Source organism: Halichoerus grypus, chromosome 13, assembly GCF_964656455.1.
Source record: "Halichoerus grypus chromosome 13, mHalGry1.hap1.1, whole genome shotgun sequence".
In the NCBI taxonomy this organism is placed as follows: Eukaryota; Metazoa; Chordata; class Mammalia; order Carnivora; family Phocidae; genus Halichoerus; species Halichoerus grypus.
This window is the reverse complement of record NC_135724.1, coordinates 34,983,781-35,009,739: the sequence shown is the minus strand read 5'-3', so window position 1 is coordinate 35,009,739 and position 25,959 is coordinate 34,983,781. Positions and strand designations below refer to the sequence as shown.

General features: G+C 56.0%; 1 protein-coding gene and 1 long non-coding RNA gene across 51 annotated transcripts in view; one reads left to right on the top strand and one right to left on the bottom strand.

Moving 5' to 3' along the window:
* CELF4 (CUGBP Elav-like family member 4) overlaps positions 1-25,959 on the bottom strand; it is a 292,503-nt gene that overhangs the window by 92,116 nt on the left and 174,428 nt on the right. The gene's annotated exons all lie outside the window — the stretch shown is intronic.
* LOC118521131 (uncharacterized) lies at positions 15,774-25,648 on the top strand. Its single transcript, XR_004910003.2, has 2 exons — positions 15,774-15,875; positions 25,432-25,648. It is a non-coding gene; the product is annotated as an uncharacterized LOC118521131 (long non-coding RNA).

The window sequence follows — 25,959 nt, the reverse complement described above, 5'->3', positions numbered from 1 at the left end:
TTGCCATCTGCCCCCTGTTAGGCTGTTTCCTCAACTGCTATCCAGGGCCGAGCCACCTTCACCTGGGCAAGGAAAGATTCAGATGAGACCACACAAGACCAGCCCCCTGAAAATCGTCAAAAATTGTCCCGTGCCGGATCCCTGCCTTCTCACCCTGGCTTCTCTATATTCTGCCTTCTTTCCCCCCACTGAGTCCTTGCTCAGGCTCACTAGGGGTATGCCTTCCCAGGCATGAGGGCCACGGGCCATGGCAGGCCGGTCTGGCTCTGTCATCTCCCCCCAAGTCTTGGGGTCACAGGGCCCAGGCTGCATCCCCCCCTTTCCCACCCGCCTGCATCTGCAGCTTACGGGCTGGACCAAAGCCTTCAGAAGTCCTGGGCAAAATTCCTTGCTCCTCGCCTTGGCCTTTGGGAACTCTCTCAGCAGACAAAACAATCTAGGGTCATTCCTCATCTCCCTCTTTCTTCATTCCTCTCTCCCCCTCCCTTCGCTTTCCTTCTTCAAGGAAGCTTTACCATCACACCCCTACTGAGGTAAGGCCCAGCCCTGCCCTCCGCCACGGGAAGAGAGGGGGGCAGTCTCGGGGCTGCCTGGCATCTGTGTAACTGTCCCAGTGGAGAACCGGGTGCTGCTGGGGGGTGCACTGCGGTAAACCCGCCCCCACCAGGCTCGCCTTGCGGACCAGCACACCTCTCCTGCGGCCGGCACGGCAAGGAAGTAACGTGGTGTGAAGTGTGTCTGTGGCACATGAAGAGAGCCTGGAGAAGAGCCCCGCACCGTCGTGGGGTTACGAGAAGCTGGACCGAGATGCTAGGCATGGGCAGAAGGTAACACGCTTCAGGGAAACCAAGTCAGAAAACTCGGGACAACGAGTGGGGTCTGCACTGCTTGATTTCCTGAGATGAGTCTTGCCCTCCGTTCCCGAACCTGAGTCGAGGAAAGGGACTGTCCCGTCCCTCCTCTGGGGGGCCTGTGTAGGATCTAACAGGAGCAGAATCAAGGTGGTGGAGAAACCAGGTCAAGGTCAGAGGGCCCAGGTGGCCTGTCAGTGCGGAGATGGGGCTGCCTGTGGGGGCTGGGTCCTTTCTGTGGCAGGTTTACGGAGGAAGGAGGCAAGCAGCAGAGGACCCATGGCTTAGATTGAAGCAGGAGAGATAACAGTAGAGGCCTAAGGAGGAATTCCTCTTTTATCCGAAGATTCACCCTTTCCCTCCACAAGCACGTTTCGACCACGAACGTGGACCAGCCGCTGTGTAAACACCAAGCATGCACCTGGAATAAGACAGGCCCTGCCTGTAAATGAATAACTCAGGCAGGGCCGCTGAGGCCAAGACCCAGGCTTGGGCCGGGCCCATCCGGGCCATGAAGCAGCAAGTGACGAAGGACCTGCTTGAGGTCGGCTGGGACGGTTGATTCCTGAAGGACACACGGCAGTTTGCCAGGAGCGCAGGGCTGGGAAGGGCATTTGGGCAGAGGGACAGCAGGTGTCGAGGCTCAGAGACAGGAAACCGTGTGAGTGTGTGTGTGTGTGTGTGTGTAGTGGAGGGTGGGAGGCTGCCCAGAGATCACATCACAAGAGCGGGGGAGGGAGAAAGGGGGAGGGGGCGTGGGGAGAACAAGCAGGGACCAGGTGGAGGCAACCCTGGGTGTGGAGCCCAGGTGAGAGGATCCGTCACTGTAAGTGGACTTGCTTTTCCCAGGACCACTCGGCAGCCTCCAGGAGGCGGGGAGCTGCCCGGGCAAGGTGGCCTAGAGAGGTCCCGATGTCAGGTGGTGGCAGTGGGATTTAAGAGAGGGACATGCCAGAGGCTGAGCTGGGAGCAAGAACAGAGAGAATTCAATGTCCAGGTCAGTGGATGAGGGCCGTTGGCAAACAGGGCCAGGCCCAGGCCAGGGGTGGACACCTGTGCTGCCCCCCACCGCCCCAGACAGATTCGGACGTGCGGACGAGCTTCCTGCAGCCACACTGCCAGATGGGTAAGGTTGTCCACGTGACCATGACTTGACCATTCCAGGAAATTCTCAGAAAGACAAAGTTACAAGCGACCGTATTGTCTGTCACAGGCACTTCCTGAACATCCGTGTTTCTGAACAAGAAACCACTCGAGCTCTGAGCTCGCCTCCTTGGGACCTTCGGTCACTCGCCTGCAGACCCGCTTGCCTGCAAATGGCTGTTCCTTCATCCTCACCTGCTCAAAACGCTCACCTTGCTGTGTCCACCAGTTCCAGACCATCCCACCTGGATCCCACCAGGGCTGGTGCCTTGACTACACTTTAGCCAACCTTGGTGTCTGTCCTTGCTGGGCCTCATTGCCCACCGTTCGCAAGAATTTTGTCAACTCAGTTTACACAGAATCCTTCCCCTTGATGCCTGATCACCCTGGCCTGCCTGCAGCCAGACTCCTGTCAAGTCCATTCAGCCAGAATGGCCCCTGACCCCCGACGTCTCCTCTTAGGAATTTTCCATCCACTGCCCCTAGCCATGCTCCCTGGCTGTAAATCCTCCCTTGCCCATGCTGTATTTGGAGCTGAGCCCAGCTCTATACTAAGGTTTCTCTTCTCCTATTGCAATGGTGACTGAATAAAATCTGTCTTAACCACTTTAACTACTTACTGTCCAGCTTTGGTTTTATTTTGACAACCCTGCCCAATCCCAATCGGGTCCCCACATTGCAAGACCCACCTTCAACCATATCCACAATCCTCTAAATACCTCCCCGTTCTGAGACATCACTGAGCCCTCCAAGATGGCGGTCACTAGCTCTTACTGAGATAGACAATGGACTTGGCCTTGCTTGAGCAGTGGATCATTTTGCTGGTCTTCTCAGGGAGACAGGCTGAAATCAGATGGCCTTTCGAGTGTTGTTTTATCTCTCAAAGTCTAGAAGTTTCGAAATGTCTGGTTCTGGGCTTGTAAGCTGCTCTCTCACCCAAGATCATAGGATTCTGGGAGCCCAGTCCCAAGGTTCATGGTGTGTCTGACCTGAGTTCTGAGGGTCACCAACAGGAAGAAGGATGAATCAGTTTCCCCCACCCCCCAGGAGGGCAGCAGTCTTTGATGTCCTCACCATCTCCTCCAGGGAGACCCCACCCAGCGGGCTTCTCCATACTGCCTTGAAGGTGACCCACGTCTCCCTGTGGTCACATTCTTACCCATTTCCCCCTTCTTCTTTCAAGGTTTTATTTTTGGCCAGGTAATTAGCCTAGCTCTTCTCATTAATACTATATTTAAAAAAGAAAAGGTGAGGGTGGGGGAGAAAGAGGGCTGGGAGGGAGGGGCTTGCATATGCCAGTAATTGTCTTGACAGCCGGAGATCCTGGTGCAATGACAGTCTACTTTAAGTGGCCCAATTAGCATAAGAAACGGCTCGCCAAAAGTTCTGAAGGCATCGTGTTGATTAATGCAATTTATCTTGCAAACCAGCGGCAGACAGCTGAATCGCTGCTAATGATTATTATATACATTTATACACATTATGTACATGCAGCCTCCTCTCCAAGGAACTGTGCCTCTCCCCTCTCCACCTGCCCGCGCCCCCAGCCCAGAAGATCCCTGCACGGGCTCCACCTGCCCCCAACCCGTTCAGGTTGCCAACTGGTTGCCTGTGTCCTCAACAGCAGTCCACTGGTTGCCAGAATGGGTTGCCTTTGCTATGAAGAGGCTGGTTTTACCCTGAGATTGACCTGGTGTCCAGAAAAAAAAATGCTTTCAAGAATAATTTTCATGGCTCAGGTGAAGCTCCAGGTGTCCACGGGAGCTGACAGCAGATAAAGTCAGGACAGTAAAGACTGTGTAGACGTACAAGGTTCTAGAAGCTCAGCCATCGCCACAGTTTAAAAAAAAGTGGGGGGTGCAAGTTGGGGTGCCTGGCTGGCTCAGTTGGTACAGCATGAGACTTTTGGTCTCAGGGTCACGAGTTGGAGCCCCACGTTGGGCAAAAATAAATAAAAATAAAAAATAAATAAATAAGGGGCATGTGCGGTGTGACGCTGGCAGCACCCTTCTCTACTCAGTCTCAAACACCGTGTTAACCTCTAAGCCATGTGGGGACACCAGACACCACAGTCCCGGCACCTGCAAGGGCCGGCCGGGCCGGGCAAGAACTCCGAAGCGAGGCATGGAGCAGAGCGACCACGACGGCCACTGGTTCTGCGTGTTCGTCTCCCGCCAGCACCGTCCTCAGAGCTTAACACACACCACCCCAACTGCCCTCCACGTCACCTCCTCCCTCATCTACAGAAAAGAAATGCATCTGCTCCGGAGCCCAGGTGGCCTGGCCCCAGATCCACTGTGCCCTTCGTCGCCGTTCTTAGCAGCCAAATTCAAGTCAGAGTCAGGAGGCTGGATCAGCAGTGGGGCTCAGGTGGTGGAAAGCTGCCACTTTTGGGGGGGTGGGTGGGTGTGGAGGCCCAGGCAGGAAGGACTCCCTGAAGGAGGTGCAGGACCAGGACTGAGGGGAGGCACCTGGGGATTTAGGAAAAAAGAGGCCGAGGCGCAGAGGTGGAACGGGGCAGAACCACACCACTGGTGTGGCGCTGTAGGGGGAGCTGAGCGTACACGAATATGTCAGAAGCGACCCTTTCTTGAGAGGCTGAGGGACTGGGGTAAGCTCGATTGGGCATCTGGTTTTGCAGGGAGAGTAACAATCCCCCAAGAGGACCAGATTGAACAATGCCAGGACCAACGGTGGAGTTGGTCAGCATCAGGCTGGCTCCTGGGGCAAAAAGGATCCGAGTTGTGGGGAAGGGTGTGAGTGGGGCAGTGGAGCTAAGGCCGGGGTGGGGGGACGGGGTGAGGCTGAACCTGGGCATGTGGGGCTAGGAGAACCAGCTGGGACATTCTCCCCGGAGAAGCAGAGCAATGGAACAGAGGAGAAGGACCACTGGGGCTCCAGTCCACATGCAGAAGGGATTGGGAGCTATCCAGGGGGACTGCAAGACTTGATGACAGTGAGGTCATGACAGCACTAAGGATGTCAGGAGGGGGATTGGCTGCGGGTTGGGGAGGAGGAGGAGGTGATGAGCTTGCTTTCTGCTCTGCTAAGACTTCAGGGAGAAATGTCAAACAGACCGGAGTGACACTGGGGTGGCGGAGGCTGGGCCTTAGAATGAAGGCCAGAACCAGAGGTGTGGATTTGGAATTGTTTTTCCTAGCACTTAGAACCTCAGGGGAGGGACTGATCTTTGTTGAGCACCTACTACATTCGAAGCAGTACACCGGAAGCTCATTTCCCTTCCCAACAGCTGTATGAGGAAGTACTGTGGTCTTGTCTCATTTCATAGATGGTCAAACTGAGCCTGGGTGACTAACCTTCCAAGGGCATACAGAGTAAGGGAGAGCAAGCCTATCCTCACCCCGGTGCCGTCCAGCCTCCAAGTTCACCACCTGGGGGGAAATGGGGCACCACAGGCTGAGGAATGGATGCATCAGGCTGTGAGGCTAGATGGGGGGTGTGCAGGGGGCCTGGACATTTCCATCCTAACCTGAGGTGCCTGGGAGAACCACAGGACACCCCCATTAAGATGTTTCTTCCATGGGCCCATGAGTAGCTACACACAAATGGAAACTTGCAAACATTCTGGTTCCCAGGGGTAGGTAAAAATCTATCTATTCTTCCAGCAAACCCCTGGTGCATTTGGGGCCGGGTTCTAAAACTGGAGGCTTCAGGACTGAGATGGTGTCCTGTTCACTTCTGTTCCCCTGACTCTTTACCTGTCACCTGTGAGCAGCTTGTGGTGATGGGTACTTTGTGAGGTGAGCTGGGGCCCAGGACTAGGGGCTCTAGGAGAGAAAGGACCCTCTCAAGCCTTGCCACCACACCTTCTCTCCATCCCTCAGCGGGTCTCTGAGTAACCTGTGTGTAAAGGCTTTAAACGCCCACCCTGCTATTCAGATCACTTTGGTACTTTTGGTGTGTTGTGTTGTGCTGGTAGCCAGGAAAATCGTGTGTAGGGACCCAGGGGGGCCTCTGCCCCTGGGGAACCAGGTCTCCATAAGGAAGCCTTTTGGATTTTCGGCTGTTCTTTCTCTGCAGACATGGAGGTCAGGGCCCCTAAGTTTTGCATTAGGAGGGTGTTTGGGGCAGGAAACCTGCTCCCGTGAAGGCCTGGGTGCAGCGTGCAGGGCACTTCGGGACCAACTGGTTACTGTCAGGTTATGGATGCACAGAACAGTTGATCATGGGGAGTGTGTGTGTGTGTGTGTGCACATGTGTGCTTCTGCATGTGCGCCCATATATGTGGACATGCCTGGAAAGGCTTGACTTGTGTCTCGGCTTGGCCGGGTGTCTATGTGACTCTATCCGGGAAAATGACCGTGTGAGCAGACTTGAGGATGTGAGGTGTGAGTGTATTTGTGAGCGTGCACGTGGCTGTTGGTGTCTACAGGCCCGTGAGTATGTACACAGCACGTTCAAGAGGGTAAGTCTCTGTGGATGGCCTGATTGTACGCGGGACCGCACGTGATGTTCCGGAGAGCGTCCTGGTGTGTACACGTGTAATAGCGGATGGCCGTGTTTGGAGGGTGAATGTGTGCGTCCCTGTGTGTATATGCTGTAACACGTTGAGCTGTAAGCTTTAAACTGAAAATGGGGCTGAAGGGACAGAGACAGAGTGCCATGGTCAGAGTGGGTGACATCAGCCCAGGCAGGCTCCCCAGTGGAGGCGGTTTCTGAACCCTGCACTCACCCCCACTGCCCTGCACCCAGATGGGACCAAAAAGGAGCCAAAGGCCAGCCTCCCTGTGCCTTTGTGCCGCTGTCTTTTGGGGCTTAACCAGCTAGGGGCCAGGACTCCGCAGAACCTTGAAGGCCCCCTCTGCTCTACTATAGTGGGAGGGCATAAGGGGGGTGGGGGAGCTCTGAATGCCCAGCAGCCTCCATTCGGAACCTTGGCTTCAGCCCTGCTCTCCACCAGCTGGTCTGGGGCCTGGTCCCCGCGGCCTCTCTGGAAATGTTGCTATGGGTGTGCTGAGACCCCTTTATTTTCCAATTCAGGTGGCATCCTGTGACCTAGGAGAACACCCCCACCTTCTCATTTTCTATCAAGGAGCACTGACCAATGGACGAAACCACCTAGGGGCCATCCTAGCTACTCCGTTTGGTTTTTGCTTTTTAATAGGAAAATATAGTGTGGCGCTCATCCACTTTAAAAATGAAAAACAGGGACCATAAAACTTGATTTAATAAAGACACCAAATCATAAAATATTCTTCTGTTCTGGGCTATGGTAATTGAAAGGAGAGCGACAATGGGTAGTGAGGCCACAAAGAGAAGGAGAATGGGAGGGGAGGGAGTGTGGAACAGGAGAGAGGCTGAGAGAGGCTCAAACAGGAGAGAAGGTGGTTCTAGGAAGGACAGAGGTGCAGAGAGAAAAGAGAGAGGCAGAGACAAAGCCAGGCTTCCCAGGCCCACAGTAGACCCCCGGGGTCCTAAGGGACCCACACCAGTGGAGGGCCCCTGTGGTCCATCAGGGGCTGTGCATTTCACCTCTATTCTCACCAAATCCTCTGAATAGTCCAGACAAGTGTTATTACAGAAGAGAAACATGCAGGACAGGAGGCTTCCGCAACTCACCCAAGTTCCCAGCCAAGCCTCGTTCTGACCTTGGTCTCACTGACCCTGACCCAGACCTCTCCCCTGGCGGCCCCAGCTCCTGCCAGCCAGCGGCCCCTGGCTCTGGCTTGGCTCTCCATGCCCTGTACCTCTGCTCTGTGCCCCCGTGGCCTCTGCCTGAGCTTAGCTGCTCTGCAACAAAGCTCACTTGATTGACCACAGCAGCCTCCCCACAGGCCTTCCTGCCTCTGTGCGTCCCCTCTTGCTGCTAGTCCTAGGCCCGAGCTCCCCTCCAGCCGATCTCCCACCCACTGTGGCACTCTGGGCTCCAGCTGCTTATCTCACTAGATCACACTCTGTGCTTGTGTGGCCTGATGTCTTTTCAGCCTGAAGCACTCATAGGGACCACAGAGATTTGGGCAAAGCCCAGGGAGAGGCTTAGCGAAGGGTCTGGGGGCGTCAGCAAAGGTTTCCAGAGAAGCTGAGCCCTGGCAAGGGCTGGTCATGGCCCTCGTGGGGCCTGGAGCTGAGTAGCTCCAGGTCAGTTGTTGCTTCTGAGGCTGGTGCTGCCTGCTCTGCTTGCCCCACACTGAGTGCTCCATGCCCCTTCCCCGTGTCCAGCCACTGCCGCTGGGCCCTCACCATCTGACCCACGGATGGAGCCTCAGGGGGTTCCCGGCTCGTGCCATTCCCCACTGCCGGGCCAGGCACCTCACCCCGATCCTGGTGCCGACCAGCTACAGAGTCAGCAGCCTGCACTGAGCAGTCTACGCCCAAGGCCTTCTGCAGAGTCCGCCAAGTGGAGAAACCCCTGCGTGGCTGCGTGTGGTTAACATGGCGAGTGAGAGCTACTGTGTGCTGGGCCTGCGCGAAGCACAGCGCATAAAAAGCAGAACAGGGCTACGGACAGTATCTCCACTGGACAGATGAGAACACTGAGACCCAGACGGGTGCAATCACTTGCCCAAAGGTATGTGGCTGGTCCCGGTGGAGCCTGTCTGGAAGCAGTCAGCCCCGCTCCAACTCCACACTCTTAATGACCATGATGCCCTTCCAGAGGAGGGAAGGTTCCCTGCTGCTTTGACATCTGGGTTCTGGACAGGCATCTGCAGGTCTGTGGGTAAGCGCGGGGGCGGAGCACCATGGGATGGATTGGGAACGGCCTGGGCTTTGAAGCCACGCGGGCCTGGGGCTGAATTTCAGCTCTGATCCTTGGAGCCACGTGACTATGAGAAACCACCCACCCCTGCTCAGTCTCCGGGGGACCATCACAGGATGAGAACGTTAGCGCCTCCCTGGAGGGGGCCGAAGCCTGCCAAGGACACATGCTATAACACAGGGCCTAGCACAGGCATGGCCTATTGTAGGCGCTCACTAAATTCTAGTTATCATTAGCAGCCCCCCACAGGGTCGCCAGCAATGTTGGGCACACATCAAGCCCTGAAATATTCAGCTTGCAAAGGCTGTTAATATAGAACAGTGACTTGTCATTTGTATAGGTACATCTGCGTTTCCACAAGAGTGTTGATCTTTGCAAGTGTCACATTCTTGCCCTGGATCTGGCTCAGCACACGTTATCTACCAAAGGGGCAGAGTTCGACCAACAACTAACCTTGGACGTAAGAGGGTTAAGGATGTATGGATCTGAAATTGCTAAATGGGGTTTCTTAGTTGTGGCCCCAGGACCATAACCCCTCACCAGGACCGTAAGCCCCTCACCTTGCTGCCGCTGCCCTACCACCTGGGGCTCATTCAGCAAAGCAGGCCAAGCTATGGGGGCTGGCGAGTCTGGGGAAATGCCCTGAGTGAAATGATTTAGACTCTTGTGTTAATGACTTCCGAGGACAACACTCCTTCTGGATATGCAAATCAAACTGTGGCGGCTAAAGAAATTGGCCTGCTTAGCTTACAATCGCCGCCCCCCCCCCCCCGCGCCCCCGCCGGCCCCGACCTGCCTCGAGGAGCTGTGGCTTTCCCCAGAGGTGCCTGGGCCCCTCCGGCAGGTAGACGCGAGCGCTGCGTGGGGAAAGGCAGGCTGGCCCTGCAGCTCCCCTCAGCTCCACGCCCTACTCCAGCCTTTTTTCCTCCTGAGGGGTCACTCAGCTCATCAAGGACATTTTAAGTGGCTTTTAAAGCCTTTGCTCAGTCTCAATGGAGACTCCCCTCGGAGATGCCCAGCCGGGGAGCAGCCTGGCCCATTAGAGCCGCTCCCGCGGCAGCCCCTGCTGGGGAGGGCAGGGAGGGGCTGGGAGGGGACCCAGGAGAGCCTGGGAGACTCCCGCCTGCCACCAGAGAGGGAGAGGTGGAGGGGAAGCCAAGGGGAGCTTCAGGGAGCAGATCGCGTGCACCCCAATGTGCAGGGGGCGCGAAGACCAGTCACAGCCGCAATGCTGCCTGAGCGGGAAGCCAGAGGATCAGAGAAGCCCTGGGGTCAGACCCCCCCCCCCAACATTGCGGTCTGACAAAGGACAGCAAAGTCCCTTGTGTGCATCATTTGTGCCCCTGATGGGTCCTGTCTCCCGGTCTGGGTGAAATGAGGAAAGCGCTCAAGGCGGAGCTGGGCCCTGAGCAGGGGCAGACGACCCCCTGGACCTGCAGGGACCGGAAAAGGCCTTTAATTCAGTGTCTGCCACGGGGGCTCCTCGGGCGAGACGCCCCGCTCCGGCTCCACCTCGGAGGTTTGTTGGTTCCAGCCCTGCTGTGCTCCTCCTCCTCGCACCGAATGGCATTTAAATGTTAATCAAGTCAAGGTTGCCGGTGCTCCACTCCTGGGAGGCGGCCGAAGGTCAAGGCCAAGCCTGAGAGGCAGCCCCACCTGATCCCGGATTGGCAATTCTGTAGGTCATATTAGCTGGGGCCTGGGCCCACCAGACTCTCGGTTCTGGGAAAAGGGCTGGCCCGCTGATGGCCCGGGGGGGGGGCGGGGGGGGCTGTCTGGGACGCGGGGCTGGGATGTGGTTGGGGAACCCGGTGCCGACTGCCCTGCAGACACCGGGAGGACCACAGGGCTGCCACAGCACCCTGGAGTGGATTGTCCCTGCACTGATCTGAGGGTCCCCCGGGGTTGGCCCTTCCTGAGTTCTCTGAGCCTCCCTCCTGGTCCTGTGATTCCCAAAGCCTCTCCCTCCAGCTCCCGTGGCTTTGCCTGCTCCCGAGCCCTCCTCCTGTCTCATTCGGACAAATCTCTGCATCTGTACACGCTGGCTCAGGGCTCGGGCATGGCTCGGGCAACTTCCCTCTCTGGACGGTGGGACTGTATTTGCTCACAGCCCCTTGGGGGGATTACAGAAGGTGAAGCCCAGGAGGAGACCGGCACACAGTAGGCCTTCTCTAGACTCCAGTTTTTTCCTCTGTTGTCCTCTGATTCTCTCTGAAACTCATTTCTCTTCACATCTGGCTTAGGCACACCCCCCACAGGATGGAATTCCCCCCTCTCCAGCAGCTGGAGGGAGGTCTAAAGAGCAGGGATGTCCACTGGGCACGGGTGCCACTGAGCCTTTGGAGAGGGTCCTGGACATGTGCTTGGGTGGGGGGGATGGAAGGCTGGGTGAGATTAGGAAATGCCGAGCATGCCTTGTGCCTTGAAAAATCGCTAGTAGCCTTGCAACAAAGGAAGGGAACTTCCCACCCAGGCAATATTTTTGTGTACAGAAATTTATCACCTACCAGAACACAGACAAGAAATAGGAAAAGAGGAAACGTGTTTCTAGGTATCCGAAATCCACATGAAGAAAATCAGTACAGGTTTAAGAAGAAAAAAGAAAGCAAGTACAAACATTTTTTTTCATACCATAGCTTTTTCTCAGGCTCTCTCTTAGAGCCTCATCACTCTTACTTTTGGCAGAATCTTAGCGTACCTATGATCTGGGTTCTTTCACATACGTGAGCTTGGAATTAGGACCTAACGCCAGGCTGCAGGCGTTATTGGACAGTTGCCTGGTAGAAGTGGACACTCAGCTGCTAACTGCCTTATAGGGAGGATAATGGAAAGGACAGTCGTATTTTGGTGCTAAAAAGGTGTGGGTTACCAGTGATCTAGACTAGCTTTGGTAGCTCAAAGTAAATTCCTTACCAGGGCTTCTAGATAACTGCATTTCAGGCCCTAAGGCTGTCCCTGCGAACCTCCCCTGGGTGTGGCAGGCCTCTCAGAGTTAGGCATTTCTCTCCGTACTTAAGACCCCGCCTCCTGCTCAGCATCCTCCCCATTCTCTGCCCTGCTCCACTTGGTGTTGTCTGTCCATCTGCTTCAAGGACTTCCAGGGTGAGGACCACATCCCGCAGTGTGTCTCCAGGAACACCTTGCATCTCTGGGTGAGGAGACTCTGGGAAAAAGGGGATACAGGGAGCAGCCTCTTCGCCTGCTGGAGGTTTCTTTGTTCTTCATCCTTGGATTCCTTTCAGTACACGTTTCCCCGGGGATTTGGGACAGTAAGGTTTGCAGAGCTGCCCCTCACACTCGGCTCTGGGGAGTGTCTGACACTCAGGCCACAGCTGGGGAGGACAGCAGGGAACATGGGAGCGTGAGGAAGTAACTGGAGGCTCCAGCTTTTGCGGGGGGCACTTGTGACTCTGAGGCCACCCAGAGTTTCTCTTGGGGAGCCATCTCTCTCATGCTGGCCCTCAGCAGCACTGTCCCCCAGCCCCAAGTGTCTGCTAGGTCCACGGAGAAGAGTTGTCTGAAACCTAGTGCATCATCATATCCGGCTGGAGCTAATGAACTCAGAATTCTGAAGAATAGGCCAGCCAAAGTAGAACACGTGTCAGAGGCTCTCATAAAGTATTCCCAAGTAATACAGAGATTTCTATGTAGTTCCCCTGAGGGGTACAGGGAGACAAGACAAATAGAAGGCAGAGTCTCTGCCCTCTGTAGACTTGTCGGCGGGGGTTGGGGGGGGTGGGGCGGTGGGCGGGGAGTGAGGGGTGGGGGGAGCCATAGGAGTGACTGAGAGGCAGGAGGGTCAGCCCCTTGATGCTGGAGGAGATGACAGAGGGGGAAGGCTGGTAGGACTGGGGTGGTCACTCCCGGGCTCCCCAGTGGTGAGAATCCATCATGGAGTCTTGAAGGAGGAGGAGGACTGGGGAGAAGGAAGGCAGTGATGAGGGAGATTCTTGGGGAAGGATTTGTGGGGTGGGGTGGGGTGGGGGAGCAGGGGACAACCATGCTGAAGTAAGGGGTAGGCGCTGGGCACCTCTGCCTGGAAGGAGAAGAAGAGCTAGAAAACCAAGGACTTAAAAGGTTCAACACTAAAGGCAATAGGCAGCCACTGCAGGTTCTTGAGCAGGGAGGTAGCCCAAGGAAGGGAGGAGGAGGTCTCCAGCACCCCTAAGTTGGGAGGAGGAGGGTTGGTGGAACCCTTCTTGACCATCCCTCTCCTACCCCTGCCACGGGGCACGCACCCTCATTAGAAGGGAGGAGCACGTCCCCCACCACTTATGATTGAGGTTGGGAGCCACGGGCTGGGGAGGGGTCTGGATGTAGCAGAGGAGAGAGGATTCTCTCACAGTCCCTGAAGGGGGATAGGCCAGTTTAAAACTAAGTCATCAGCTGGACACCAGATTAACTCTTGAAAAATGACACTTCACAGGGATAACAGCAAACTCCCGCTTAGGGCCCGGGTAATCAGCTGGGTGATCAGCAACAAGGGCTCCCTCTTGACAATAATTTGTGTGATCACGACATGGGGGTTTGGGTCAGAATTTAGAGGGAGGCAGGCTTTAGCTCAGCCTAAGGAAAAACTTTCTAACCCTTAAAACTATCTGACCATGGAAGAGAACTTGAGAAGACCACGTGCTCTCTGTCACTGGAAATGTCTGAGAAGGAGAGGTCTCAGGTAGGGTAATATCTATTACCGTGTTCTCTGGTTCTTGGCCCTGTGAAGACCCCGTCGGGGAGGATGGTGTCTGTTCTCCCCAAAGCAGACCTTGAGGTGCCCAAGAGAATAGGGCTTGGGCTGGAACAGCAGTGGGGCAGGCCCACAAAACTGCTTAGAGCACAGAGCACCAGCCTGGCCAGGCCTTTATTCTCATCATAGTTATGAAAGACCTCCACAGTGACGCCCAAGATGTCACCTCGGCCGTGTTCCAGGCTCTCTGCTCCTGACTTTCACCTGCGGCTCAAAACCCCACACAAGTCTTGCAGGATCAGTCCTGCTCCCGTTTTCACAAGTGAAAAACTGAGGCTCAGAGGTGTGTAGCTCATGTGGGGGTGGAGGCAGTGGGGGCGCAGGCTGCCCAACCCCCATGCTATCTTCCCCACATGCCTGCCTGGTCCTCTCTGGCTCAGTGGGACCTGAAGCTCGGTTCCCATGGAGTTGGAGGCAGCAGAGGGTGTACAGATATTCCCAGGGGAAGCCCAGGAGGCTGGACTTGGAGAGGGTAAAGGGAACTTGGGGTCCCGGAGCACCTGGCAGGAATCCCAGACTGCCCACCTCCCAAGCTTCTCCTCCCCCCACTACCGTGGAGTCTCCCTGCCTCAAGGGATCTGCTGTCCCACCTAAGGCCTCCCTCTCTCTTCTCCCTGCCTCCACCCATCTCCCCATCCCCACAGAGCTCTTCTGGGTGCCTCCTTACTGGTTTCCCATTTAAGAGGTATTTCCTGAACCCCCCCAGTGAAAATGTTAAGCTCTGCAGGATCCAGGAGTAGAGGAGCTGGGAGCCTGGCATCTCAGAAGCTTTAATGTGTCTTTAGAGAAAGATCCAGGGGAGGAAGCCTGGGAGGCTCTAGGGGTGGATGTCACACTTGAGTGGGGGAGGGGGTGTCACAGGGTGTACTGCTGGGGGGTTTGCAGGAGGAAGTGAGGGAGATGAGGCTTAGGTAGCCAGGGGACTTCCTGGTGGAGGTGTGACCTGAGAGCTGGAGTGGATGGGGCAGGTGGACAGGAAGGAAGCAGCATCGTCAGAGGCGGGGGGCGGGGGGGCGGGCTGAGAATGATGGGGCAGACAAACTTGGGGAGGGGAGAGAAGTAGCAGGAAGGAGCTGGGGGCAGGGCCTGGCGGCCTTCAGAGAGTGATTATCCCAGCCTTGGATGCTGCAGAGCGTTCCTGAGCTGGGGTACCATGGCGCGGGGGGTAGGGAAAAGATGTTCTGGGCATGTCTTCCTTATCCTGCATGGGACACTTGGGATACATGGGATAGGGGAGCCACATCTGCCCGACTCTTTGGTAAGGAGCTGTGGTGTTGGGTGCCCGCCGGGCGCAAGGTGCAGGACTCTTTCCATCTTCCCTGCTCTAGCAACAGGGAAGCCGAGGAAGGAAAAATGTAAATCAAATCGGGGAGACCTTATTTTTTTTTCCTTAAGAGAGAGAAAGAGAAGGAGAGCACAAGTGACATTTGGAGCCATAATACCTTAAAGTCAATATCATTACCTCTGATATTTACTGTCAGCTCCATGGCGCCGGTGAAGTGGGAAAGTTCATCCATCTCCCCTACGCCAAGTGTAGCGTCGCCAAGAGCTTTCCCCTCCCTCCCCCTTGTGCAATTCCAGTTAATTGTTTGGCTGCGATAACACCCCCCACATCCAGCCAGCCTTCCAGCAGGGTCAGGGGGAGTGTGGGCTCCTGGTGTGTGGGGGGGGGGTTGGGCCCGGCCCAGGGATGAGAGGCAGGCGGGGGATGTGGGAGGGGTGTCGGCGCTGGGCTCAGAAGGGGGTTCCAGCCCCCAACCCTTAACAGAGAGACTCTGTCGGTGACGCAGGTATGGTGACATTAGATATGTCCCGGATACAGGTATCATTCATTTATTCAATCCATTAGGTGAGAACGCAACCTTCCCAGCTTGGTGAGGTTTGGTTCCCCCCCCCACGCGCTGCTGTACAGATAAGCCCACCACGTGACCCCGTCTCCCTGCTCTCATGTGGCCTCCTCCAGGCCAGTTTCCCTCCTCTGGCCCTCACGCCCTTGGACTCATGTTTGCACAAACGGTGTCTTTCAGTCCTCGTGGCCTGCCTGGCCCTGGGGTCTTGATCCTCCCCCCAACAGTGACATAGCAGGCCTGGCTCCCTGGGGAGGCATGAGGAGGGCACTACCTCCCTGACTTGGTTCCTGGCCTCCTGTCCCACTGCCCATCCTGACGGCTGCAGTCTCTGACGGGCCTTCTTCCCAGGGGCCTGGTTTGATTTCAAATCCAATTTTCTGCCATAAAACTTCCTCTTTCTCTGAGTTGGCAGCCAGCCTCTGTCACTTGCAGCCAGCAAAGTCATTTTTCCAGCCTGACCCCAGGGTTTGGGGCCACCTTGGCATGGAGGGAGCAGACAGCTGTGCCCCCCCACCCCGTTAAGCCTGGCGTCTCCTGCGTCCTGGTGGGGCAGCCACGCGTACGGACAGGTGAGCTGCCCGTGCACACCGGTGTAGTCTGTGCCTTGTGCCGTGCAGGTGGGTGCGAGAATGAGCAGGTGCCCGTGAGGAGCTGGGTGGACACCTGGGCACCCCTATGTGGGTGGGTGGGTGGGCCGGTTCCTGCTCTACACAGGTGTGCCCATGTGAGCCCACGGGGGCTGCAAACCTCGGCGGCTTCTGCCTTCCGGGGGGGCGGGGTGGCGGGGCATGTGCTCATGTGGACAGCCCTGAGATTCCAGAATGTGGAGAGAGAGGGGTAGACTGGGGTGAGGTTCATTTAGAGAGGCTTCCCCAGGGAGAAGCAAGCCTCCTGCCCTAGTCCCTTCTGACTGCTGAGCCTCTCCTCCGGTCTGTGGCCTCTACCACGGGGCCACCAGCACCCGGGGAACTCTCTCCCAGAACGCTGCAGTGTATGAGGGGGCAGAGGGAGGCCGGGCTGGGTCCCAGAGTCCGATGGGACCCAAACACTTGCCCAGTCATTGTCCAAGGGCCATGCCTACCCCTAGAACCCCTCTGCACCCCAATTTAGCATGGCTGCCGTATCTCCTGGAGGACTGGCCCTATGGGCCTTCTGAAAAATTCGTGAGTGACTCTGGGGTCTGTGTATGGGAGAGGGATGTAGGGGTGGCCCCTTTTCCTGACTGCCTGAGGTATGTTTACTCTGGGTTTTCTGAAGTCTCAGGGCCAGGCACCGTTGAAAGGATTTGCAGTTTAACCCTCTGGAGCTGCCCCTTCCTCTCCAGTCTCACCATCGCTGCCCCAGTTCCGCTGCTTATTGCCCCGCACCTATGCCTGATTCTACCTCTCTACTGCTCAAAGACATGCTATGGTTCCCTAGTGCCAAAGGATTAGCTCTAAATCCTCCGGTCTGGCATTCACAGTCCCCTGCGGTGTGGTGCCAGTGACACCCCCCAGAATCACTGCCCTCCTTAACCCCTTTCACACCTTCCGCTCCCCAGCAGGGCCAGGCCATGGGCTTGCACTCTCTGGGGACCCGGCCACCACAGCCTATTCTGAGAGATGCTGCCCAGGGAATACACCAGGACACTGCCCCTTGCACAAGACCCCCCCGACTGTCTCCTTTGTGCCCTGGGGCTTTGCACTGTGCACACTGCAGGAAGCCTCAGCTCCCCTCCTCACCTCCTCAGAGTGAGATTATGCAAAGCCTTTGCGCTCTCCACTCAGAGCCTCACCGGATCCCCTGGTTTGCCTTAGTCAAATGTTCCCTCAAAGTAGAAGGCACCTACTGCCTGAAACCGGAGGGACAAGGACAGAGAGAGTCAGCAAGCAAGGCCCCCAGACCCAAACTCCCAAAGCCTACAACCTGAGGGCCCCAGTCCAATAGGCACTTGTCCTAGAAAGCTTCTCTGGGCATAGAGCCCTTTCACTCCTCCCTCTGGGGGACAAGCCACTCTACTTTCTGAGCCTAAGGAGAGGTAGGAGAGGATGGCCGCCTCTCTCTGTGGGGCCATCTCCCCACGGTTATATTACTAATGGATTCATTCTGCTGCTCCTCAGAAGCAGGGCAGGGGGCTCCATGCTGCCTACCAGCTCCTTGCACCCTGGTCTTGTACAATACTGGAAAAATAACACTTAGAGGTGTACGGGAAGGCGGAAGTGGCCCTGGGATCTCTCCACATGCGGCAGGAACTGTAGGACCCAGATATACTTGCAAGGGAATTTTGAGCCATCCAGCTTCTCCTTGTCCTGACCATAAATCCCCCTTAAATGAGCGCCCTCTCGGAGATGTCCTGTTTCTCTACGTATAGTAACTTAACCCCGCTACAGTGACCATGCATCCCTTGCCAGCAATGAAAGTTAGCATGCTTTTGGTGTTGACCTGAAATCTGACTTCTAACAGTTTCCCTAAGTGTCCCTAATTTCCTCCTTTGGAGCCACAGGAAACAAGCCTTTTCCTTGGGACCGCCTGTGAGCCACCGTTTCCCAGCTGCTCCTCCCTCAGCTGCGCAGTACTGGCTCCTGAAGTCATATCGTGTGTCATGCATGGAGAGTCGGCCACGTCCCACCACGTGCCTCTGAACACACTCAGCGTTTCCCAGCCTCTCACTGGCTCCCAGAACTGGGGCAACAGCCCAGAGCGGAGTGGGGATCAGCACTTCCTCCTTCTCGATACTGCCTTTGTCTTAATGCAGTCTAAGGTGCAATTAGGTTCTAAGGAAGCCGCATTATGCTAGAGGCTTCTATTGAGCTGTTGACACCTGCTTGCAGCCACACTCTCCCTTTCTGGGTATCTGCAACGAGAATATCAGCCCCAAGGGGAAGGCTGCAAATTTCTCCCTACTGAACTTCATTTTCATCTTCTAGGTTGGATCCTACCCATCACTTTCAACTGCTGAGACATTTTTGCATTCTCAGTCTGTTATCTAATGGATGGATCTTTCCCCTCAGTTTTAAGCCATCTGAAAATTCAGTCAGTCTGAACGACAAATCTGCAGCCAGGTCATTGATAACAATGAGCGTTAGGGCAGGACGAAGGCCAGAGGCAGCTTCTTGATCCTGGAGACACCTCCCTGGTTGATAACCCTCCTAATTGCCACTATGCCTTAGGAACAGGTCTTCAACCAATTACAGATCTATTTGATTATTCTGTCATCCAGACTGTTCTTCCTTGACTGTCCACAAATCCTCATGAGAAAACTTGCTGAGGGTCACCCAAGTCAAATGACCTGTCAATAAGGAAATAAATTGTCTTGCCTGGTTTCTTGGTAGGCCCCGAGGACCACCACTTCTTTCTCTAAGCATCGCATGCCCTCTATTCTAGAATCTTGCTGAGGGCTGACACGTACTCCCTGGTTTGTTGGAACCACCTTTCTCTGTGGTGGAAGTCAGACTTACATGTGTCTCTCGGCCTCACAGCCTCATTCCCATTTGCCATGATTCCTCAAAGACCATTAACCAAGAATTCAGTCAACTAACATGCTAGAAATAAGCAGTTAAAGCTGAAAAATTTGTGGTCCTCTCTTGGAGCAGTTCAAAGGGCGCCAAGGTCCTGAGGGTGTTCTGTGGGTCCTGGGGGCCTGATTACTGACCAGAAGCCCTGGGACCCTGGCTTCTGAGGATGTGCATGGACCCTCCTGGGTGAGGCCTTTGTGGACATCTCATCCAACACCCCCTTTTCTCCAGGACTGTGGCCACATCTCTCCTGGTGGAAAGATCCTTCTTTTTTTTCTTTTTTAAAGATTTTATTTATTTGTTAACAGAGAGAGAGACAGCAAGAGAGGGAACACAAGCAGGGAGAGTGGGAGAGGGAGAAGCAGGTTTCCCGCCGAGCAGGGAGCCGGATGTGGGACTCGATCCCAGGACTCTGGGATCATGACCTGAGCCAAAGGCAGACGCTTAATGACTGAGCCACCCAGGCGCCCGAAAGATCCTTCCTTCTATACAGGTCCTTACACTGAACAGCTAGAGGCTTCTCATGATCTACATGTAGAAAAGCTCCCTTGAGGACTATAGGATCCTAGTGTGGGTTTCCTAGGTTCATTGCTGGATTGAGAGGAAGGAAGAGAAGAGGCATGATCTTGCTACCAGGACTTGGGGGCTCACAAGCTGGGAGGGGCCAGTCAAGGCCCTCTGCTACCCCCAGTGAGTATGACCAAAAGGCTGGCCGAGGAGAGAATAAAAACAGAGCTGGGGAGGATTTGGGGCCATCCTCCAGCAGAGCCAGGCCCTGGGGGTAGCAGTGAGGGTGACTGAGACATCCACCTGTTTCAGGGGCCCAAGAGAGAACAAGGTTCTGGGGCCAGAGAGGTCGCAGGACTGGCCTGGGGATGGACACAGTTCAGACACTCAAAAGCACACGTTTCTTTTCTTTCTTTTTAAGTGTGTTGTTGGAGCTTGGTAAAAACAGCATAGATAATAGAGCCCCTGTGGGCAGGGCCATGCCTGAGCAAGTGACGGGCGTGGGCTGCCGTGGGGGGTGTCCCAGGAGACCCGTGAAAGCGCCAATTATCAGAAGGTTCCAACCAAGGAGACTGGACCCAACCCAGACACTCCTTACATTCCCTTCACCTGCTCACTCTTTCAGGTGTGTTCACAGGCACTCTCTCCCCTACCACTCACAACAGTTTAGGAAGATACGCGGGAGAAGATGATTCCCATTTTACAGGTGGGGGTGCCAAGGCAACCCAGAGGGACATCAGCCAGATTGGAGCCCACTTGGTAAGCGGTGGCAGAGCCATGTGTGGGGGGGTGACACCCCACTCACCCACTGACCACAGACTGCGTCATCCCTGGACCCCTACCCAAGACCCCAGAGGGCTGTGTGGGGGAAATAAACATGCACAAGACAGAGCCTCTTGCTCTTTGAGGAACTTAGTTGGAACAAAGAACATTGTAATAATAACAGTGACAATCAGCATTTCCCACGATTAGCAGATGAAGAAACTGAGGTAGAGAGAACACTGAAATAGTAACAGTGATGATCAGCATTTCCCACGATTAGCAGATGAAGAAACTGAAGTACAGAGTGGCTCAGGAGCATGCCCGAGGCCCCCCAGCCCCAGAGCTGGCTGTGTCCCAGCACCTCCCTGCCCAGGGTGAAAAGGGTGGCTCAGCCTCGAGGGAAGCGGGCATCAGTGGGGGGGAGGCTGAGGGGCCAGGATGGGTGGGAACAGGCGAGCCAAGAGGAGCCGCACAGGCTGCCCAGGGGGCATCACGCCAGCCAGGTGCAGAGGGGGCAGCTGGGGGTGTCCTGCGCATGCGGGCTCCTGCCAGGCTGCTGGTGGACGGGAGAGGCCCAGGTGGGCAGGTGAAGGAGCCCCTCCCACCCCCGCAGCCTCAGGCAAGCGCCCGGGCTCCCAGGCAGCTGGGTGATGTATAGCGGTCAGGTTAGAGGCCTGCTTTAATCGAACAATAATACTAGGGAGTGATGAGCCACCATACATCAGCTCTCACCAAATGAAAAATTCGAGAAGATAATGTGGGAGGTGAGCAATGGACTGGGAGTGTGCATTTTACCCAAATCCACAGCAGTTTACATGCTAGAGAGACCGCTGTTCCCACCACTGAGCCGAGGAGCTCCCAACAGTAGCTCGGCCAGGGAGTTCCCTGCGGGCTCCTACCTCACATCCCCGAGGCCCTTAGCCCAGCCCCACGCAGGCTCAACAAGACTCGTTTTCTTTGTTCTTCTTTTTTCTATTATTATTATCATTTTAAGTTCCCCAATGGCAAGATTTTGTTTTATTTTTAAAGATTTTAAATTGTAGGGAAATACACATAATTTACCATCTTAACCATTTTGAAGGGTATAGTTGAGTGAACTGATTTTGAAAGGCAGGGGGTTGGGGTGTGAGCCCTCTCTGCCCAGCCAGGCGCCAGTGCCACACGCACAGCCCTCCCTGTCCTCCCCTCACACCTTGACTGTACTTCGATCTGCAGCACGTCCCTCCCGTGGCTGGGGGCTGAACCCACCTTTCTTACCCTGCTGGAGGCCTCCTGACTCTTCCAGTCCTATCTGGCCTGCAGCTTCTCCGGCCACCCTGGGGCTCCCTGCCTGGAGTGGGGGCTGCTGAGGTCTAAGTGCTGACCATGACATGCTAGTGTGCAGCGGGGTCTCCCTGGGTCTCGCCCCCAGCTATACACGGGGTGGGGCTCTCTCCCACCCAGTGCCCCCAAAGTCTCTGCGTCTGGGCTTGTTCTGAATCAATCCTGACCTTAAAGCCTCAGGAAGGCCGCCACGTCCCTTCTTGCCTGGCGTCCTCTCGTGCAGAGGGTAACCCCTCATGGGCGGGAGGCACAGAGCAGAGAAATGCTGTCCTTGCCCAGCCCTGACCGCACACCTAGCCTCTGCGGCTCACTGGCTGGGCAGTCCTGGGTGCCGCCCTGTCTGTCCAAGCTGTGGCCTCCCCTCTCCTCCTCCCCCTGAGATGGAGGGAGCTGCTGTCTGGTTGGAAGCTGGTGGCATGGGGCCCAGCCCAGCGGGATGACAGGGTGCATGCAGGTGTGCCTTGGTGCGGGCCTGTCCAGACTTAGATGCGTCTTTTCGGGGTAAGCGTGTGCACGAGTGACCACCACTCATCCATGAGCTGCAGCTGGCCTGGGCAGGGGGATGGGCCTGGCTGTGTCCAGGGTGGTGGTGGGGGCACAAGGTGTGTGTGTGTGTGTGTGTGTCCTCCAAAACCTCCTTGCTGCAGAGTATAAATATTTATACCTGCTGTAAATCTGCCCGCCTGGCAAACAAATGAATTGCAAAGGTAACTTCGGGGGTTTTACAAAAATGCTCAGCGATGGGGTGGACGAACGAAAGAAAGGAGCACTAACATGACAAAGCTGGCAGGACAGCCCTCGGGGTCCCCTCCCGGGGCAGGCAGCTGGGTGCCCTGAGTGGGGAGCAGGGACACACCCTGGGGGACACCCACAGACTGAGCTGTGGCCCTGGCACGGGATGGGGACACAGTCACCCAGACAGAGCCAGCTCTCCCTGCCCTCCGATAGCTTCCTCTCTCCACCTTGTAAATAGAGAGGAAACCGAGGCACAGAGAGGAAAATGGCTCTCCTAGAGCCAAGACACGAACCCGAGTCTGCGGGAGGCTAGACACGGCTCCGAAGAGCACCCAGTCTTGCTGCCCACAGCCTGGCAGGGAGCCCGAGGGATGGGGCCGGGGCTAGCGCCAAGCTCCCCTGCTCTTTCACCCCGAACATCTGCTTCTGATGACCCTCTCCATCTCCCGGGGATCCCGGCGGATCCTGCCCCGTCCCAGCCCCTCGGGCTCTGGCTGGAAGAGGGCTCTTTAATTGGGTCCACAAGAACTTTATTACCTGGTAGCTAGTTCCTTTGCTTTTCCTGTAACAAATTATCCTAACGATGTGACCCGGGACCAGATGTTAATTGCAATGGAAAGTAATCAATTTCCTTTACTGAGCCCAGACTCGGAGGCAGGTTAGTCAGGAGCAGAGACGGGGTTCTTAATGAGGAGGGCTGCGGCAGCGCACCCATGGCGGCCTTGCCTCCTCTTTCCCCCTCGCAGCCCTCCCCCCTTCCTGCAAGCACAACCCCCAGGCCAGCCCTTTCCCGACGTGGCAGCCGCCCACTTCTTCAGACCCTGTGCCTCTCAGGGCCACCTAGCTCTCAGGAGCTCCTGCGGAATCCGCTCAGTCCTCCTTCCTTTGTAATCTGCCCCCACCCCCTCCCTGATCTGGTAGTCCTCTCCCCAGCTGCATGCCCCCCCCCCGCACCCCAGCCTGTGCACCTCTGTAAAAAATAGCATCCCTCTCTCCTCTTACTGTGCCCTACAACTCTGCCCTGCCCCAGGTGTGCTCCCCGCTTCTCCCATCCTTCTGGCTGCAATAGGGCTTCTCTCCACTTCTCTTCTGCCAAGACACATCATGCCCAGGGACTTGGGGCTCTGAGCTACAGAACAAGAGTCCTGGGGTCTGGCTTTGCCTTGATTGAAAATGGACCAGGCCCCTGGTGCCCCTGCAAAGCAGGTGGCAGTGCTGCCTGGACACCTCCCGGGATGCAGGGGGAGGGCAGGCTCAGCTTTCCTCTGGCCTGACAAGAAATGGGGTCATTTCCTGGACTTCAGTTCAAGATGGTGGACCTGGAAATTTGAAAGTAGAGCAGACAGTCCTTCCCTACCTCTTGGGTGCCTTCCCCTTCAGTGTTTCAGCTGGGTGCACAGTAGGGAGGCTCACAGGGAGGGGGACAGTGGACAGTAGGCTACCTGAGAGGCAGGATGGCAGAAGGGTCCAGGTGGGAGGAACAGGGTGGTGAGGGCAAGGGACAGTGTTGGCTGGCCTGTGGGTGGGCATGGGTAACCCTCCCTTGATGGCCCCTTGACCCACGGAGGACAACCCCCTGACCACCTGGACTCGCCAGGAGCCACCACCCAATGTAAGGCCCTGAGGTCTACACAGCCCAAAGGACTAGGTCAGTAGGCTCCAGCCCAGCTGCACTGAGAACCACCTGGGGAGCTTCAAAAAAAGAAAGGAAAACAAAAGGAGGGGGGGGAGAGGAAAAATACCCATCCCCAGGGAACTCCATCACGATCTGTATGCGAGACCCCTGGCTCGGGGTGTTTTTGCAGCTCCTCAGGCTAGCGCCAGATGCAGGATGGGGTTGGGCAGGTGCCAGCTGAGGGGTCATTTCTGAAGGCTCTAGAAATAAGGGGAGGCACCAAGAAACTAGCCAGCAGAGAAGATGGAGAAAACGGATGAATGCGCACAAAGGGGCTATCACCCGATTCTTGGGCCTGGGCTGTCAGGAAAGACAGGTATGCTCACAGGGACATGGTTTGAGTTACTCAAGTCCAATGCCCCTGGGGTCGGAGCCAGGGCCTGGTTTGTCTGGGACTCAGACTGCCCGGCTAGGAAGGGGGACTCATTCCCCCCAACCCCCTGGGGCAGCACTGGGGGATGAAAGGATGGGTGGAAAGGGACAATAGGTAGGGTGCCCAGGAGATGGAGAGGAGGAGCAGGAAGATGAGGTGGGAGCTCAAAGGAATGGGGCGACAAGGGGAGGGATCAGAGAGCTGTGGGCGGCCCACAAAAGTAAGGAAGGGGTGGGGCAGCAGACGTCTGGAGAGGGAGCAAGGCTCCTCCCATGCACACCCCTAGGTGTGGAGGGGCTGAACACCCCGGAGCCTTGCTCTGCATAGGGAACCACAGTCACTCCTTGTTTCTGACCTCAAGAAACTGAAGAGCCCAGAGCCCACCCACCCCCCACCCGCTTAGCCAGGCAAAGCTGGCTCTGGAGTTGCCCCCCTCGCCTCCGCCCTCCTGCTGGTACCGGAGCCCTCCTCCGGACTCCAGGCAAAGGCTAGGAGAGCAGAGGGGCGTGGAAAGGCCCCCATACTTGGTCACCCCTTGCTTGGGTGGCAGGACATGGGGTCTGGCCTCACAGCGGTTCTGCCGGGCTGGGGCAGGAGAAGCAGGGAGCCCTGGGGAGGGACGAGGACGCTGGCAGGCTGTAGGGGTGGCCAAGGACAAAGTCCCCGGACTTTACAATTTCCCTGTGAGTCTACAATTCTATTAAATAGGATAATGGATTTTAAAATGCCCCGAAAAGCAGAGTGCTGTAAGATGGGCAGCATTATTGTTATTAACAACCACATCCTTCTCGGAGCATCGAGAGGAAATAAATCAGACAACGCTCGCTCGCAACAAGGAAGTCCCTTGGAAGCATTCATTGCCACGAAATAAACACATTTATATTATAAACCCCAAATTAAAGGGAAATAGCACTTGGGGGTAAGCCATGCGTTTATTTTCTAGGGTCTTATGAAAACCCACACATGTTGGGAAAGTAGATCTTTGAGGAGTGGCTGATGGCAACCGCGGTTGGGCAAGCTCCAGTCTGACTGGGAAGGAGCGTCTGGGGGTGCCAGTGCTCCCCCCCGCCCCGTGTCAACATGGGGGCACCATGGGGGGTCCAGGAAGGCCAGGACATCCTGGGCAACCAGCACCTCCTGAGCTCCTAATTTCAGGGTATCAACTCATCTTTTGTACTCAAGGCTGACCTAGCTCCTTCTCCAGAAAGCCACCCCCGTGTTCCCACCCTGACTAACCTCCTGCTCTCCCTTCCCAGGGTCCCCGGTCTTCCTTGCATCTGATGGTGCCCCACAGCTCTCCGTCACCGGGTGTCCAGTCCTGGCGATGAAGCACGCCTTCTTGCCAGACTTTCCTAGCTGGTGCTACCGAGGAAGAGCATGGCACTGAAGGTGTCGTGGCCACCCTACAAGGGACTCTACATGTTATTTTTTTCTCTCTTACCTCATTAAACTTAGCTTTCAATTACGTGTTAATGATGCTGGCTGCCTTTTGTAGGCTGGAGTTTACTGCAGTGTCTTTAAATTTAATCACCTCTATAATGGCCAGCTCTGGCATCGCAAATAAGAGGCCATGAGAAAAAAAGGACCGTCCTTTGCTCCTGAAGGAGCCAGCAAGACCTGGGGCCCTGTTGAGGCCAGAAAAAGTCCTTCGATGTCTCCTAACCCTAGAGAAATTACAGGAAATTGTGAGAACTGTCTCCTAGGACCTCCAGCTGGACTCCCTCTGCTTCTTCATTTACAACTACAACAACGAGGGATGGAGGTCAGACTCAGGGAGGGACTTC